The sequence below is a fragment of the Meles meles genome, chromosome 13 (assembly GCF_922984935.1).
Source record: "Meles meles chromosome 13, mMelMel3.1 paternal haplotype, whole genome shotgun sequence".
Classification (NCBI taxonomy): domain Eukaryota; kingdom Metazoa; phylum Chordata; class Mammalia; order Carnivora; family Mustelidae; genus Meles; species Meles meles.
Window position 1 is genome coordinate 22,019,950 of NC_060078.1, and position 13,071 is coordinate 22,033,020.

Consider the following 13,071-nt stretch of genomic DNA (forward strand, 5'->3'; position numbering starts at 1 on the left):
TGGTAATGTCCATTTCAGTCATCCAAGCCTTGATATTTACCTCTCTCCTTTATGTTTCTCATTCAAACAGTGCCCATTGCCCCCAATCGGTCATGAATGTAACCAATTCTTCTCTCATTCCCCCTTGCTGATATCTCAGGGCAGGTCCTCACATCTCATGCCTAGATGACTAGTTATCTACACCAATTCTAGAATGGTTCCCTTCCAATCCAGTCTCCATTATATCATCGGAATGATTATGCTCGAATGCAAGTATTTAATGGATCCTCAATACTTAAAAGATAAAATCCAGCTCTTTGCATGTCCCTCTAGGATCTGACAATTTTTGAGGCCTTATCTCCAACACAAAAACTACTCTCCTCTTACGCTCATTGCTTTGGTTATGTTGTTTGCTTATGTATTGCTACATAACAAACCATCTCAAAACCAAGTGACATAAAACAATAACTGTTTATGACCTAAGAATCCCAGAATATAATTTCTACAGTATTTTATTAATGAGGCAAGTCACTAAGGCCAATCCAGGGTGGAGGAATTAGATCCCACCTCTCACTAGGAGTAGCAAAGAATTGGTCATAGCGAGGAATCTGCCATACCAAGGGTACCATTTAGTGAACCATAGGTCTTTTTTTTTCTTTTTTCTCTTCCTTTTTTTTTTTAAAGATATATAAATACATATTTTTTTCTTTCTTTTCTCTCTCTTTCTTTTTTTATCAGGTCTATTTTTTTCTAATACTATTCCGTTTGCCTTTCCCCAGTTTCTCAGCTTGGCAGCCATATGCTCTTCCAGACTTGACTTCAGTGTCACAAAGTCTTTCTTGAGAGACAGGACAACTGCATGAGGTTTTTTCAATGACTTAGCATTTACTGAGTACAAGGCAACATGCCCCCAAAAAGAATAAACCAAGCCCTGGCCTCTGGGGCCTCTGGGATCACCCAGGCAGAGCTGATCCTTCTCCCTTTTCTGCCATGACTGTATATTGTATTTCTGCCTACATCACATTTGTTTCATGGTTATAAATATGATTGCTCTGCTACTACAGGGACCTCCTCAAATTCTCTGGTTTCATCTAAATTCTCTCCATTGCAGGTAATTGAAATCATTGTAAGAAAAAAGAAAAAGTAGGTATGGGAGGAGGACAGTATTGATTATCTGAGGATTATGAAATTGATTTTTTTTTAAAGGGAGGGATGGTGCTGGTATCTGGCATGACGATCCAGGCAGAAAATAATACCAAGTGGTCTTACTCTTACTCCCATTACTCTTTCCCTCTCTTCCTTCCTCTCTCTACTCTTCTCTCTTCTTCTCTTCCTTTATCCCTCACACGCCTTCAGTCTGTGTAGTGGCTTCCTTCACTCCTACTGTAGGCATTGTTCCCCCACATGATGAATCGTCTGGCTATGATGGTACTAGGTTTTCACAATGGTGTCCCCAGAGGTAAATGACAGTCTTTGCTATTAGTCCCAGAAGAAAATTCTTGAAAGGCAAGTCACTAAGGCCGGGGGAATGGAGCACTGCAGTTGGCCAATGCTGCCATGCTGGGGAAGGGCTGGTCTCTTATCAAAAATGTGGTAGAGAATTGTCTCAGGTCAAAAACCACTGGTTACCTCGCTTTCATCTCTGTTTCCCCACAGCTCTGCAGTTATTGACACATAGCAGGAGCTTCCTAAATCTTTATTGCAGGAAATGAATGAATGGAGGTGTTGATGAATGAGTGAATGAACCCTTGACTTGAAACGTTTTCCTCTCTGCACCAAAATCCTAATTCTGTGAAACTCTCTCAGACATTTCTCGCTGACTACAGAAGAAGTCAGGAATTCTGCTGTTTAACCAGTTCATGACCACTCTGTGTGAACCTGCCTTATAGGTACTGACACATGAAAGAACATGACTAAAATACCAAATTGCTAGGCTTTATTTTGTTTCATCTTTAGTCTGGGATTTTGTTTTTTTTTTTCCCCACACAGACTGCTCATTTATTAGCACTGGCGCTACAACACAAGGGTTTCCAGTGAAGACGCTGAGCGGCGTGGAGGTGGCAGAACAAGGTGAGGTTCAGATGAGTGAGTGGTGGACTCCTAGTTCTTCTACTCATCCTTGTCGTAGTCCCACTTGGCTGAGAAGCCCTGAATCAGGCTGACCTTTGTGTCGAGCATCCTCTTGGTGGCTTGGCCACCCACTCCTCTTCAAAGGTGTGCAGGATGGGGCCCTACACATAGTGCTTCCCCCAAATCAAAATCAGAGTGGCGAAGCCGATAAAGAACATGGTTTTGCCCGCAACTGCCTTCTACTCATTCGTGTTCCTCTTCATTTCAGTAAAGCTCTCCTTGAACTTGATGCAGTCCCATTCAACTTTTTCATCAATGGAGAGGCCACTCCAGGGACCCTTCTCCTTCTCTTACAAGACCTCTTCTCCTTCTGGCTGGCAGAGAAATTCTTGGCGTGGGCCACATAAGGCAGAGAATAGTCACGCCAGTCAATGTAATTCAGGAGAGCATAGTTTTCACTCTTCATGACATCTCCATGTGCTCCAACACACACTGAGGTGGAAATTGCTCACTTGCCAATTAGGCTAAACACTCTGGTAGCCAAAGTCCTGCCATTGCCACCTGCCATTGTCCACTGCGACCGCTGTGACCACCCTCTGTGCCCTACTCTGGGTTTTTTAGATGAGGAAAAGTTTGGTAAGTGTGGTATGTCCCTGTGAAAGATCCTCCAGGAAATCAGAGAGCTTCCAGGGGAGTCAGTACCGGGGTTAGAGCTCAGACGCAGCTGTGGGTGTCAGCAGCGTCTCATTACCAGCATCATGAGCTTACCTGGAAAGTTGCTGCAGTTTCTGGAGACCTCCTCACAGGCAGCCATCAATCCATAGCTTCTCTCAAAGGTTGGTGACTGAGCAGCAAGCTTTTGAAACTTCTTCCTGAGATCTTTCATTCACATTCACTGTGTTCCGAGAGATGAGAGAAAGTGGGAGACTGCTCATGATTTCATTCTCACCAGAGGTTTTTCTTTGGCCACTAGTTAGAAGAGACAGTCAGAATCTTACGGAGGAAGAGAAAGAAAGGCTAAATGCTTTCAGTAGCTCTCCGACCTTCTCAGAGTAGGTCTAAGCTCGTCCACAGGTCGTGTTTTTGTTTTTGTTTTTTCAGGACATGCTGGTTGCACTCAGTAAGTGCTAAGTCATAGGAAAAACAACATGTAATACCCTCAACATGTAATAGTCAAAGAAACACTATGCCACTGGTATTATCATTGGGCTCTCACCTCAAGAGCCCAGATTCCCTGATTCATCAAGACACTAGGATAGTGATAAATAAGCCAAGTCTTTGCATTTGGTAGCCCTTTTTTTTCTGGTGGAGGACACAATCAAAGCTAGAAACAATTATGTGGAAATAAGTACCCTGGTGAGATGGTTCCAGCTAATGATAAATGCTTTAAACATGTGATTTATAATGTGTTGAATAGAATAGGATTTAGGGCGGACTTTAGGGTTGATGGCTAGAGAAAATTCTCTGAAGAAGTAACTTTTGAGTAGTGAGAACGGAATGAGAAGAAGGAGTCAATTATGTGAAGACCCGCTGAAGAAGGAAGAACAGATGTCAGAGAGGCTGAATTTGATGTATTCAAGAGACATGAAGAAGGTCCTTGCACTGAGCTAGGGGAAGAGAGTAGGTAGGCCAGACCACGAGAGACCTTGTAAGCCAGGTAGAAACTTTGTATTTTATCTTAATTGTAGTGGAGGATTTTCAACAGGCAAGTTACATAATTAGACTCATGCCCTTTATCTGTGTCATCCAATATAGTAGCCACTAGACTTATGTGGTTATTCAAATTTAAATCAATTAAAATGAACTAAAATTTAGTTCCCAAGTTACACCAGATACATTTCAAATAGCTACATGTGATTACTGGCAGCTGTATTGGAAGTGTAGGCATAGAATACTTCCACTGGAAGTGTAGGCATAGAACATTTCCATCATTGCAAAAAGTTACTGTTCTAGAGAGAGTGGAAGCAGTTAGAGGCTACAGCTAGTTCAAGTTAAAGACATTGATATCTTAGACAAGGGGTTGTAATAGCCGAGATAGTGAGCAGCGTTGTACTTGGGGTAGAGTTGGAAGGTAAAGTCCATAGGACTTCCCAAAGAATTGTTTATGAGGGAATGAATGGAAGAGATGAATTAGCTATATTTACAGGTCTACTTTGACAAAGTTAGGAGGATTAGAAATATTTACATGTGGGGGCGCCTGGGTGGTTCAGTGGGTTAAAGCCTCTGCCTTCGGCTCAGGTCGTCATCCCAGGCTCCTGGGATCGAGCCCCGCATAGGGCTCTCTGCTCCGTGGGGAGCCTGCTTCCTCCTCTCTCTCTGCCTGCCTCTCTGCCTACTTGTGATCTCTGTCAAATAAATAAATAAAATATTTAATAAAAAAAGAGAAATATTTATATGTGGAAGAAATAGATCTCTGTTGGCTCAATGGAATAGAACTCATCCTTCAGGGGCACTTGGGTGGCTCAGTGGTTTGAGCCGCTGCCTTCGGCTCAGGTCATGATCTCAGGATCCTGGGATCGAGTCCCGCATCGGGCTCTCTGCTCGGCAGGGAGCCTGCTTCCCTCTCACTCTCTCTGCCTGCCTCTCTGCCTACTTGTGATCTCTGTCTGTCAAATAAATAAATAAAATCTTAAAAAAAAAATTCATCCTTCAACTGGGAGAGAGCAAGAACTTTTAAAAATCATGGAGATACATGCATGACCAAAAATATGGTTGCAGATATTGGTGAGGAACTAGTAGATTTTGAAAGTTGTAGATACTTGTGATTGACAGGTCAGTGGGGTCTATCACTAAATTAGTAGAACTCATTCTCAGGGAATTTTGATCACTGTTGATGGATGCCCTACAAATCTCATTTCTGATTTCAAAGAGATCATCTTTTTCAAGTCTTCAACAAAACAAAACAGAACAAACAAAACAAAACAACAACTAGGATTTTTTTTTTGCCATTAAAAAAATTACTTTTCTCTAAAGTTCAACTTGATGCTACAGGTACTAAAGGTCATTAACAAGAAATACTTGGGGGGTGCCTGGGTGGCTCAGTTGGTTAAGAGTCTGTCTTCAGCTCAGGTCATGATCCGAGGGCCCTGGGATCCAGCCCCCTGTTGGGCTTCCTGCACAGTGGGGAGTCTGCTTCTCTCTCTGGTCCCTCCCCGGCTTGTGCCCGCTCTCAAATAAATAAACAAAATCATAAAATAAAAAAGAAATACTAGGGCACTGGGTGCCTGATGATGCGCTTTACTGGGAAATTAGTAAATTAAAAACCGTAGGAGCAGATATTCCACTGTGGTTCCTATTCCTATTCATAAAAGGATTTATTTGTGGAGAATAGGCCTCCACTGGAGAAGGATTTACAAGGTCGAATCTGAAATGCTCAGTTGACTCCTTAAGGACTCTGTGATACCAGACAAATTATTTACCACCTTTGGGCCTTCATTTCCTCACCTATGAAATGAGATTAGAAATCTCTGCTGCCTTTTATAAATATTATGAGATTAAAATTAGATGAAGAAGTCATAACACCATTTGACATTTATTCAGTACTTACTATGTGCCAGGTGCTGTGTTAAGCAGTGTGATGAAGCTGTGACACTGGGCTAAACTTAGTAGCTTAAAACAACCACCATTTATTTACTCATGATTCTGTGAGTCAGCAATTTGGGATGGACTTCACTGAACGGTTTTTCTGCTTTTCTTGCCGGTGGTTATGTGGCTGCAAATTAATCTGGCAGCTCTGATAGCCTAACTTGTCCCCTCTCCTATGTCTGGCAATTGGTGGTAGCTGTTAGCCGCTGGGTATAAGGGCCCGCCACTAGGACAGATTGTCTCTCCTTCACGGACCTCTTATCCTCTAGTAGCCAGGCCAGGCTTCTTCATCTAGAGGTTCCAGGGCAGAATTCCAAGAAGTAAGAGCAGAAGCTGCAAGGATCATTGGATTCTAAGCTTAGAAATGCCACATATCACTCCCATGACATTCTACCTATCAAAGCAAATTATAGGTGGACCCAGATCCAAGGGTAGGGTAATAAACTGTATGCTTTTATGGAGGGAGAGGAAAAATCATGGTGCAGATGGGCAGGCGTAGTCATCTCTGTGAACAATCTACTGTGCTTGTCAACATACAACCTCATCTAAGCTGCACAGCAATACCGCTTTCCTCATTGGACAGATGAGGAAATAGGCACAATGAAGTTGAGTAACTTGCTCAAAGTGACATAGTCAGTCAGTGCCTAAGGTGGGATACAAGCCCAGGCAGCCAGACTCTGGAGGCCATGCTCTTTTATTAAGTTCTTACAATGGCATTCACATTATGATAGAGACTACTTGTGTTTCCTTTGTCCAGTTCCTTCCTTCAGGGACACAGGATAGACTACACTTCCCACCCCCTTATAGTTTAAGTGAGGTCACATGACCGGTTCTGGGCCAATGGAGGCATTTAAGAGCAGGTATAAATTCTTTATTCTCCTTTATCCTTTACCTCTATGACTCTAGAAACCAAGGGTTGAAGTGATGGAACTGTAAGAAGTAGATCCAATTGCTGAGTTATGATTCAAAAGGAAGCTGCCAAATCTGCAGCAGAAAAGAAAATTGCATGTGTTAAGCCACTGAGTTTTTGAGATTTATTATTGTAGTGAAGCCAATTCTCTCCTGATTAATACAAGCCTCACTGTATTTTCTACTTGTAAAGCAAAGCCATAATCTTATAAAAAATTTAATTAAACAGGAAAGAATAAAGAAAAATTTAAAAATCTTTCCAAGTTCTACAACCCAGGGTCAACAATTCTCCATCTCCTTGTGAATATCATGAAAGATAATTCTCTATGTATAAGAATATACGCACAATTTATATAAATAAGTTCTTTTGTCATCAATGTAATTTCAGAATTGTTCTTGGTCAAATTAATAGTCACCTATGTAGGAAGCTCTTTAAAATGTGTAACATACAAGAGAAAGGTGTTTGAGAATACACAGTCTAGGGGTTAAGAGTGTGGGTTCTACATCTTGAGTGCTTGACTTCAAATCCTCACCCCACCACTGACTTTGAGAAATGTACTTACTCTTTCTATCCCTCAATGTCTTCACCTGTAAAAGGGGGGGATGATAATAGTACTTATTATACAGTGATTTGTACATTGCACCTAGATGTGCAAAGAAAATATAGTTTCTTTACTTTCTGTAAGAGATCTTTCTCATAACCACTGCTAGATAGCAGAGGGCTGTTTTGAGGGGGTGGAAGAAACCACGTTACTGTCTTCTGGTTTTGAAAGACTTCCAAGGAAGTATTTAGCCAGTCAAAAATCCATCTTCATAATGGAGCTATTGCCCCCCTTCCCTTATATTTTCCCAAAGGAGGTATAAAGAAAACCTGTCTTCCTCTTACGATTCTTTTTTCCTCTCAGGTTGCTGCCTGACTCACAACACCTCTGCCACAGCTGTGTGGGAGTTTTCCTTCACCAAGCAGTTCTCTCAACATCACCTGGATGTCCTATAATTTAACTAGCTGGGACACTATCCACCTGGAGGTAGAATCAGATCTTACAGGTTAAGGGCTCAGCCCTGCAACTGTCCCGACACTGCCTCACACACCACTCGAAAGCCCAGGTTGTCACCTGTACTTGACCCACCCGCTCCAAACCAGAAGTTCTCACAGCCCCCTCCTTGGGTTCAATTAATTTGCTAGAGTGGTTCACAGAACTCAGGAAAACAGTTTACTTCCTGGTTACCAGTTTATTATAAAAGGATATGATAAAAGATGCAGATGGACATCCAGATGAAGGAGAGGCATGTGTAGGACAAGGTATGTGGGAAGGAGCATGGCGTTTCCATGCCCTCTCTGGCCAGCCACTCTTCCAGGACCTCTATGTGCTCTTCACACCCCATGCTTTTGGGATTTTTATGGAGGCTTCCCCAGGTGAGGAATGATTGATCATTAACTCCATTTTCAGCTCATCTCCCCTATCTGGAGAAAGTGGGGTGGGACACAAAATTCTAAGCTTCTTATCATGGCTTGGTCTTTCTGGTGATGAACTACCCATTCAAGAGCCCATCAAGAGTCACCTCGTTAGAACAAAAGACATTCACCTAGAAAATTCCAAGGGATTTAGGAGCCCTGTGTTAGGTATCGGGTCAAAGACCAAAGACCAAACATTAGAACAAAAGATACTCCTAGTGCTCTTTTTTTTTTTTTTTTAAAGATTTTATTTATTTATTTGAGAGAGAGTGAGAGAGCATGAGTAGAGGGAAGGGGCAGAAGGAGAAGCAGGCTCTGTGCTGAGCTGGGAGCCAGATCCAGGACTCAATCCCAGGACCCTGGAATCATGACTTGAGCCAAAAGCAGACGCTTAACCAACTAAGCCACCCAGGTGTCCCATCTTTCTGGATTATTTGCACACCATGCGCACACTGTAGGGAACAAGGAGCACTGTCTTTTCTTCTACTTTCACTCAACCCACCCATTTGAACACTTTGCCAGAGGTTGGCAGAGTCCTTTGCATAGAGGTCTCATTCTAATATTCCAGTTGGGGAGTGTGTCAAAAACTTCGTTTGATTTTGGTTTTTTAGTCCAACCTATATAATAATCTTTTGCTCCCAGACCAGTCTGTTCACATGGCAAATAGTTTACTTTGCTTCCCCACTCTTACCCCTGATTTCCAGGTACTGAGAAGAACAGGCTTTCTCCTTCCTCCTCTTTTCTACGGGGACTGCATTTATGCCACTCAACCTCCTTGCTCAATTGAATGGCAGAAAGGAAAATTTTTTAAAAGATTTTATTTATGTGACACAGAGAGAGAAATCACAAGTGGGCAGAAAGGCAGGCAGAGAGAGATGGGGAAGCAGGCTTCCCAATGAGCAGAGAGCCTGATGCGGGGCTCAGTCCCAGGACCCCGAGATCATGGCCTGAGCTGAAGGCAGAGGCTTAACCCACTGAGCCACCCAGGCACCCCAGAAAGGTAATCTTTACACTATGTGGTTCTTGGTATGACAGTGATAAGTCAGTCGGGAGCTAGAGTTAACTGTGACTAGAAATACATTTATTTAATAATCTCAAATACTCTACCATTAGAGTGTTCTCATCATCACATCACATCATCATCATATAGGAAGTGCTAATTTCTCCTTCAGTGCCCTTCCACTCAAGGCTTTACATTGCCCACCAAATTTTGGAATTTGTAGCGGTTTTGCCTGTTAGGCGGTCGGAAGGCAGTCCACCTGCTGTCTGCTTCGAATGCAGAAATGAGCATCGTACCATATGGGATCCTTAACGCCCACCCACACGGCCCAAGACACAAGCAGCAGATCCTTGGCAACTGTAAGCCAGACACCGCTGGGGTGGCTGCTGTGCTTGGGAATGACAGATCTAAAAAATCTTCTTAATTATATTTTTATCCCACAGCTATACATTAATTTTTGGTCTTTGGTTGTCTGTAAACCAACCCGGGCTGTATGCATAGCCTACAAATGACCAGCATACGTTTACATCAGTGGCAGTTGCATCATCAGCACTCTCCACCCGCAATGCTTGTCTCACACGGATTGAATCAAAAGCCTGTCGAGGAGTGAGGTCGGGGGCTGTCCCAGGACCTCTCCCACTAAGTGTCAAAGCCCCAAATATCACACTTTGGCATTTATTTCTTAGAGTGAAGACATGGTTTTTGTATCTTTCTATCAGTGGATTTACCAGACCATATAAGAACCCGAGGGTTCTGGATAAATCTCACTTTTAACAAGGCCTCCAGGTAATTAAGGGGATTAAATTGAATTGCAGTTCTTCTTGGTGACTGCATATTATTTAAAAACAAAAACTAAACCTGTTACTCATTTGCTTCCTCTTTAAGCTTCAATCATCCCAAGTGAGTCCAATTAAGGAGGCCTCGTGGGTATCTCTTTAAGCTATGGCCAGAAAGAGCCAATGAAAATCTATGGCATCTTTGAGCTCTTTTCTGTGACTTCATTTTATCTGAAGTTTTGCCAAAATAAAAAATTAAGACCTGTTTCTTGGGGCAGAGTTACAGAACTACAACGTGACTCTTGGTTTTCATGCGAGACAACTAGACTACCTTGGTCATCCATGTATTCAAGCACCACAGGTGGGAGTGTGTGGGAGTCAAAGCCAGAAGTTGCCCCTCCTCCTCACCCTCCCAGCCCTGGTGAGATGTGTGCAGTTGGTGTGATCCCCATTGCCCGGCTTCCTGAACCTTCTTTTCCCAGAGACTTGTCGAAAGCAGCCTCCAGGTGCAAGTTCCCAGACAAGATTTATCTACTTTCTTTTGAGTTGGTGAGGACTGCCCTGAGAAGTAGAGTTAGATTACTTCTAACCAGGGGAGAGTGGATTCCATGCCCTCCAAATTGGCAGTGAACGGGTAGCGAATTTCAGTGGAGAGCGTGAATGGCGTATTCTATGTGGTGAGTGCCGGCGCTCCTCCTCTACCTCCAAGTTGTCCCTCTCTGTGTGTTTAAAGTCAGCTACGCTTTCTCTCAAATGCTCTTTGCTATGCTTTCTCTCAAATGCTCTTTGTTCAGTGGTTTTGTTTTGTTTTGTTTTGGTTAATGTGCTACCAGAGGTTAAAATGGTGAGTGGAAAAAAAATGTCAAGCTGCACTTCCAGTAACTAAGTATCATTTGGGGCAGCTAGGAGGGCCTGTTGCCTGCAGTTTCTTTAAAGTAGGGTTTTCTAGGGCCATGTGGGTGGCTCAGTTGGTGAAGCATCTGCTTTCAGCTCAAGGCATGATCCCTGGAGGTCAGATCAAGTCCCGCATAAGGCTTCCTGCTCGGCAGGGAATTGGCTTCTCCTTCTACCCTTCCTCTCTCACTCTCTCTCTCTCAAATAAATAAATAAAATCTTAAAGAAAAAACACAAAGTAGAGTTTTCTAGTCTCATGATACTGAGCTATGTCTTGGGGTCATCAGAAAAGGGGAGTGTTTATGCGTGACGGTGTACCGTGTGTGCACGCTGGGTGGGGGCGGGCTGCATAGATCTTGGAAATGATAGGCTCTGTAAAGTGCAAAGCGCCATCTCACTTTGTCTTCCCACCTCCTCAGCTTTGTCATCTTGCATTTCATTTCTTTATGTTAGCTTTGAAAACTCACCGTAATTTTCGTTATATAAATTATATTTATTAGTTTAATTATTTACTGTTTATTTGTCTGCCCTCTCTTGTTCACCTCTGAAAGTGTATGTTTCCAGAGGGCAAGGACATTTATGCATCACTGAATTTCTAATGCCTAATAGATACTCAGTAAAAATTTGTTGAATGAATGAAGGGTTGAATGTACTAAGCATTTCACATATATTACCTTCAATACTCTTGTAGAATAATTTTAGAATAATTTTCTGTTAGAAATAGTCTTTTTCTAATTTTTTTTTTTTTTTTTTTTTTTTGCTGTTATATATACTTAACAAAATCCTATGGGTGAATTGTAGAAATCCAAGAGTTTAGAGTATGGCATTTGGAATATAATCATCATAGAACCTGCTGTGTACTTTTATGAAAACTACATACTCTCATAAACAAGCAAGGAGTTGAAAATAGTCTATCAAGTTTGCATGCAAGCTATTTTAGGGCTGCTCAGCTTTGCAGTCTGACCACAACTGTTTAAATGTGTCAGTCATTTCAGTCTTCATTGTCCTAAGCCTAGCCCAGAGCTGTGCCTCATTCTTGGCAGAATTCCAGAGTTAAAGATTGTTCCAGGGTCCTCTTCAAGGGCCACATAGCCCACCTCAGACTGTTACTGCTTCCTGAGGAAGCACCCTGTAGATTCACAGTTTGGATACTTGTCTTAAGGACAGATTCACAAAGGGAAGGTAGATACGTCAAGTATCAGAAAAGCCTGGGATATTTTCGAACGGTATTGATTCATAAATATTGACCTTTCTTCGTTGTGACTCTGTAAAACCTCTCAAATGAAATCTCTAGGTTTTGCCTCCTCTGACTCTTACCTTCTGTCTTTCATCAGGTATACCTGTTTTTTGGTGGAGTATAAAATGACAGATTCACATCTTTTTTTAAATTTTATTTATTTATTTTTTTTGACAGAGATCACAAGTAGGCAGAGAGGCAGGCAGAGAGAGAGGAGGGAGGAAGCAGGCTCCCTGCTGAGCAGAGAGCCCAATGTGGGACTGTATCCCGGGACCCTGGGATCATGACCTGAGCAGAAGGCAGAGGCTTTAACCCACCGAGCCACCCAGGCACCCCTTGCATCTTTGTTTTAATGCCTTTAATACCAGCCTTTACTGGTAGGATAGCATGTCCATGCAAGATTACATTCTTCTCTGTAAGTTACAATGTCTAAAACAGGGGAAAGAACTATAAATATATATATTAATAGTGCTAACTTTCAAAAGATCTAGAAACAGAAAAATTACACACTTGGAAGCTTTCATTTTTCTCTTAAGTCTTACTTATTCCTTCTGAAATTCAGATTTTAACTTATATGATATCCACTAAGGTAACATGTAATACCTATTATATAAGAAAAAGAGAAATAAGACGATAGTACCAAAGACAGGATCTCCTGCATGTTAAGTGAAATGTCCATACACATGTACCCACAGTTGGCTGGTAGAGTGACTTGGAATAATTCTTTTGTGAATGGATTTTATATAATACACAGCAAGAGTTGTTCATAGATTTTTGACCCAATAATCCCACTTTCCATTGGGAAAAATTAAAATGTCTGTGGCTCAATAATATGAATTATGAATATCATGTAAATTATATATCTATTGGAAGGAATAGATAGAATTAAAACTACATTTCTGTTTACAGTTCCATTGTATTACTTATATAGCTATTAAATTACATTTATGAAGACCAGGCATGGAGAAAAGCTTTTATTTTCAATACAAGTGACAAAGCAGACAATTAAATCACTGGGATTCCACATGCGGAAAAAATAGAGATACATCAGACGCAACTCTTTATTCCTCACTAGGGCTGTGGCTGGAGTGGCTTTGGTGCTAGTCTCTCTGAGCCATCCAGCTCCATCCTTGTTGCCACAGGGACACCTGATGTTGCCACTGCC

At 42.0% G+C, this 13,071-nt stretch overlaps 1 pseudogene; it reads right to left on the minus strand.

The window, feature by feature from the left end:
* Nucleotides 1-2,007: 2,007 nt before the first annotated feature.
* Nucleotides 2,008-2,617, minus strand: LOC123955026 (annotated as a pseudogene).
* Nucleotides 2,618-13,071: the final 10,454 nt, after the last annotated feature.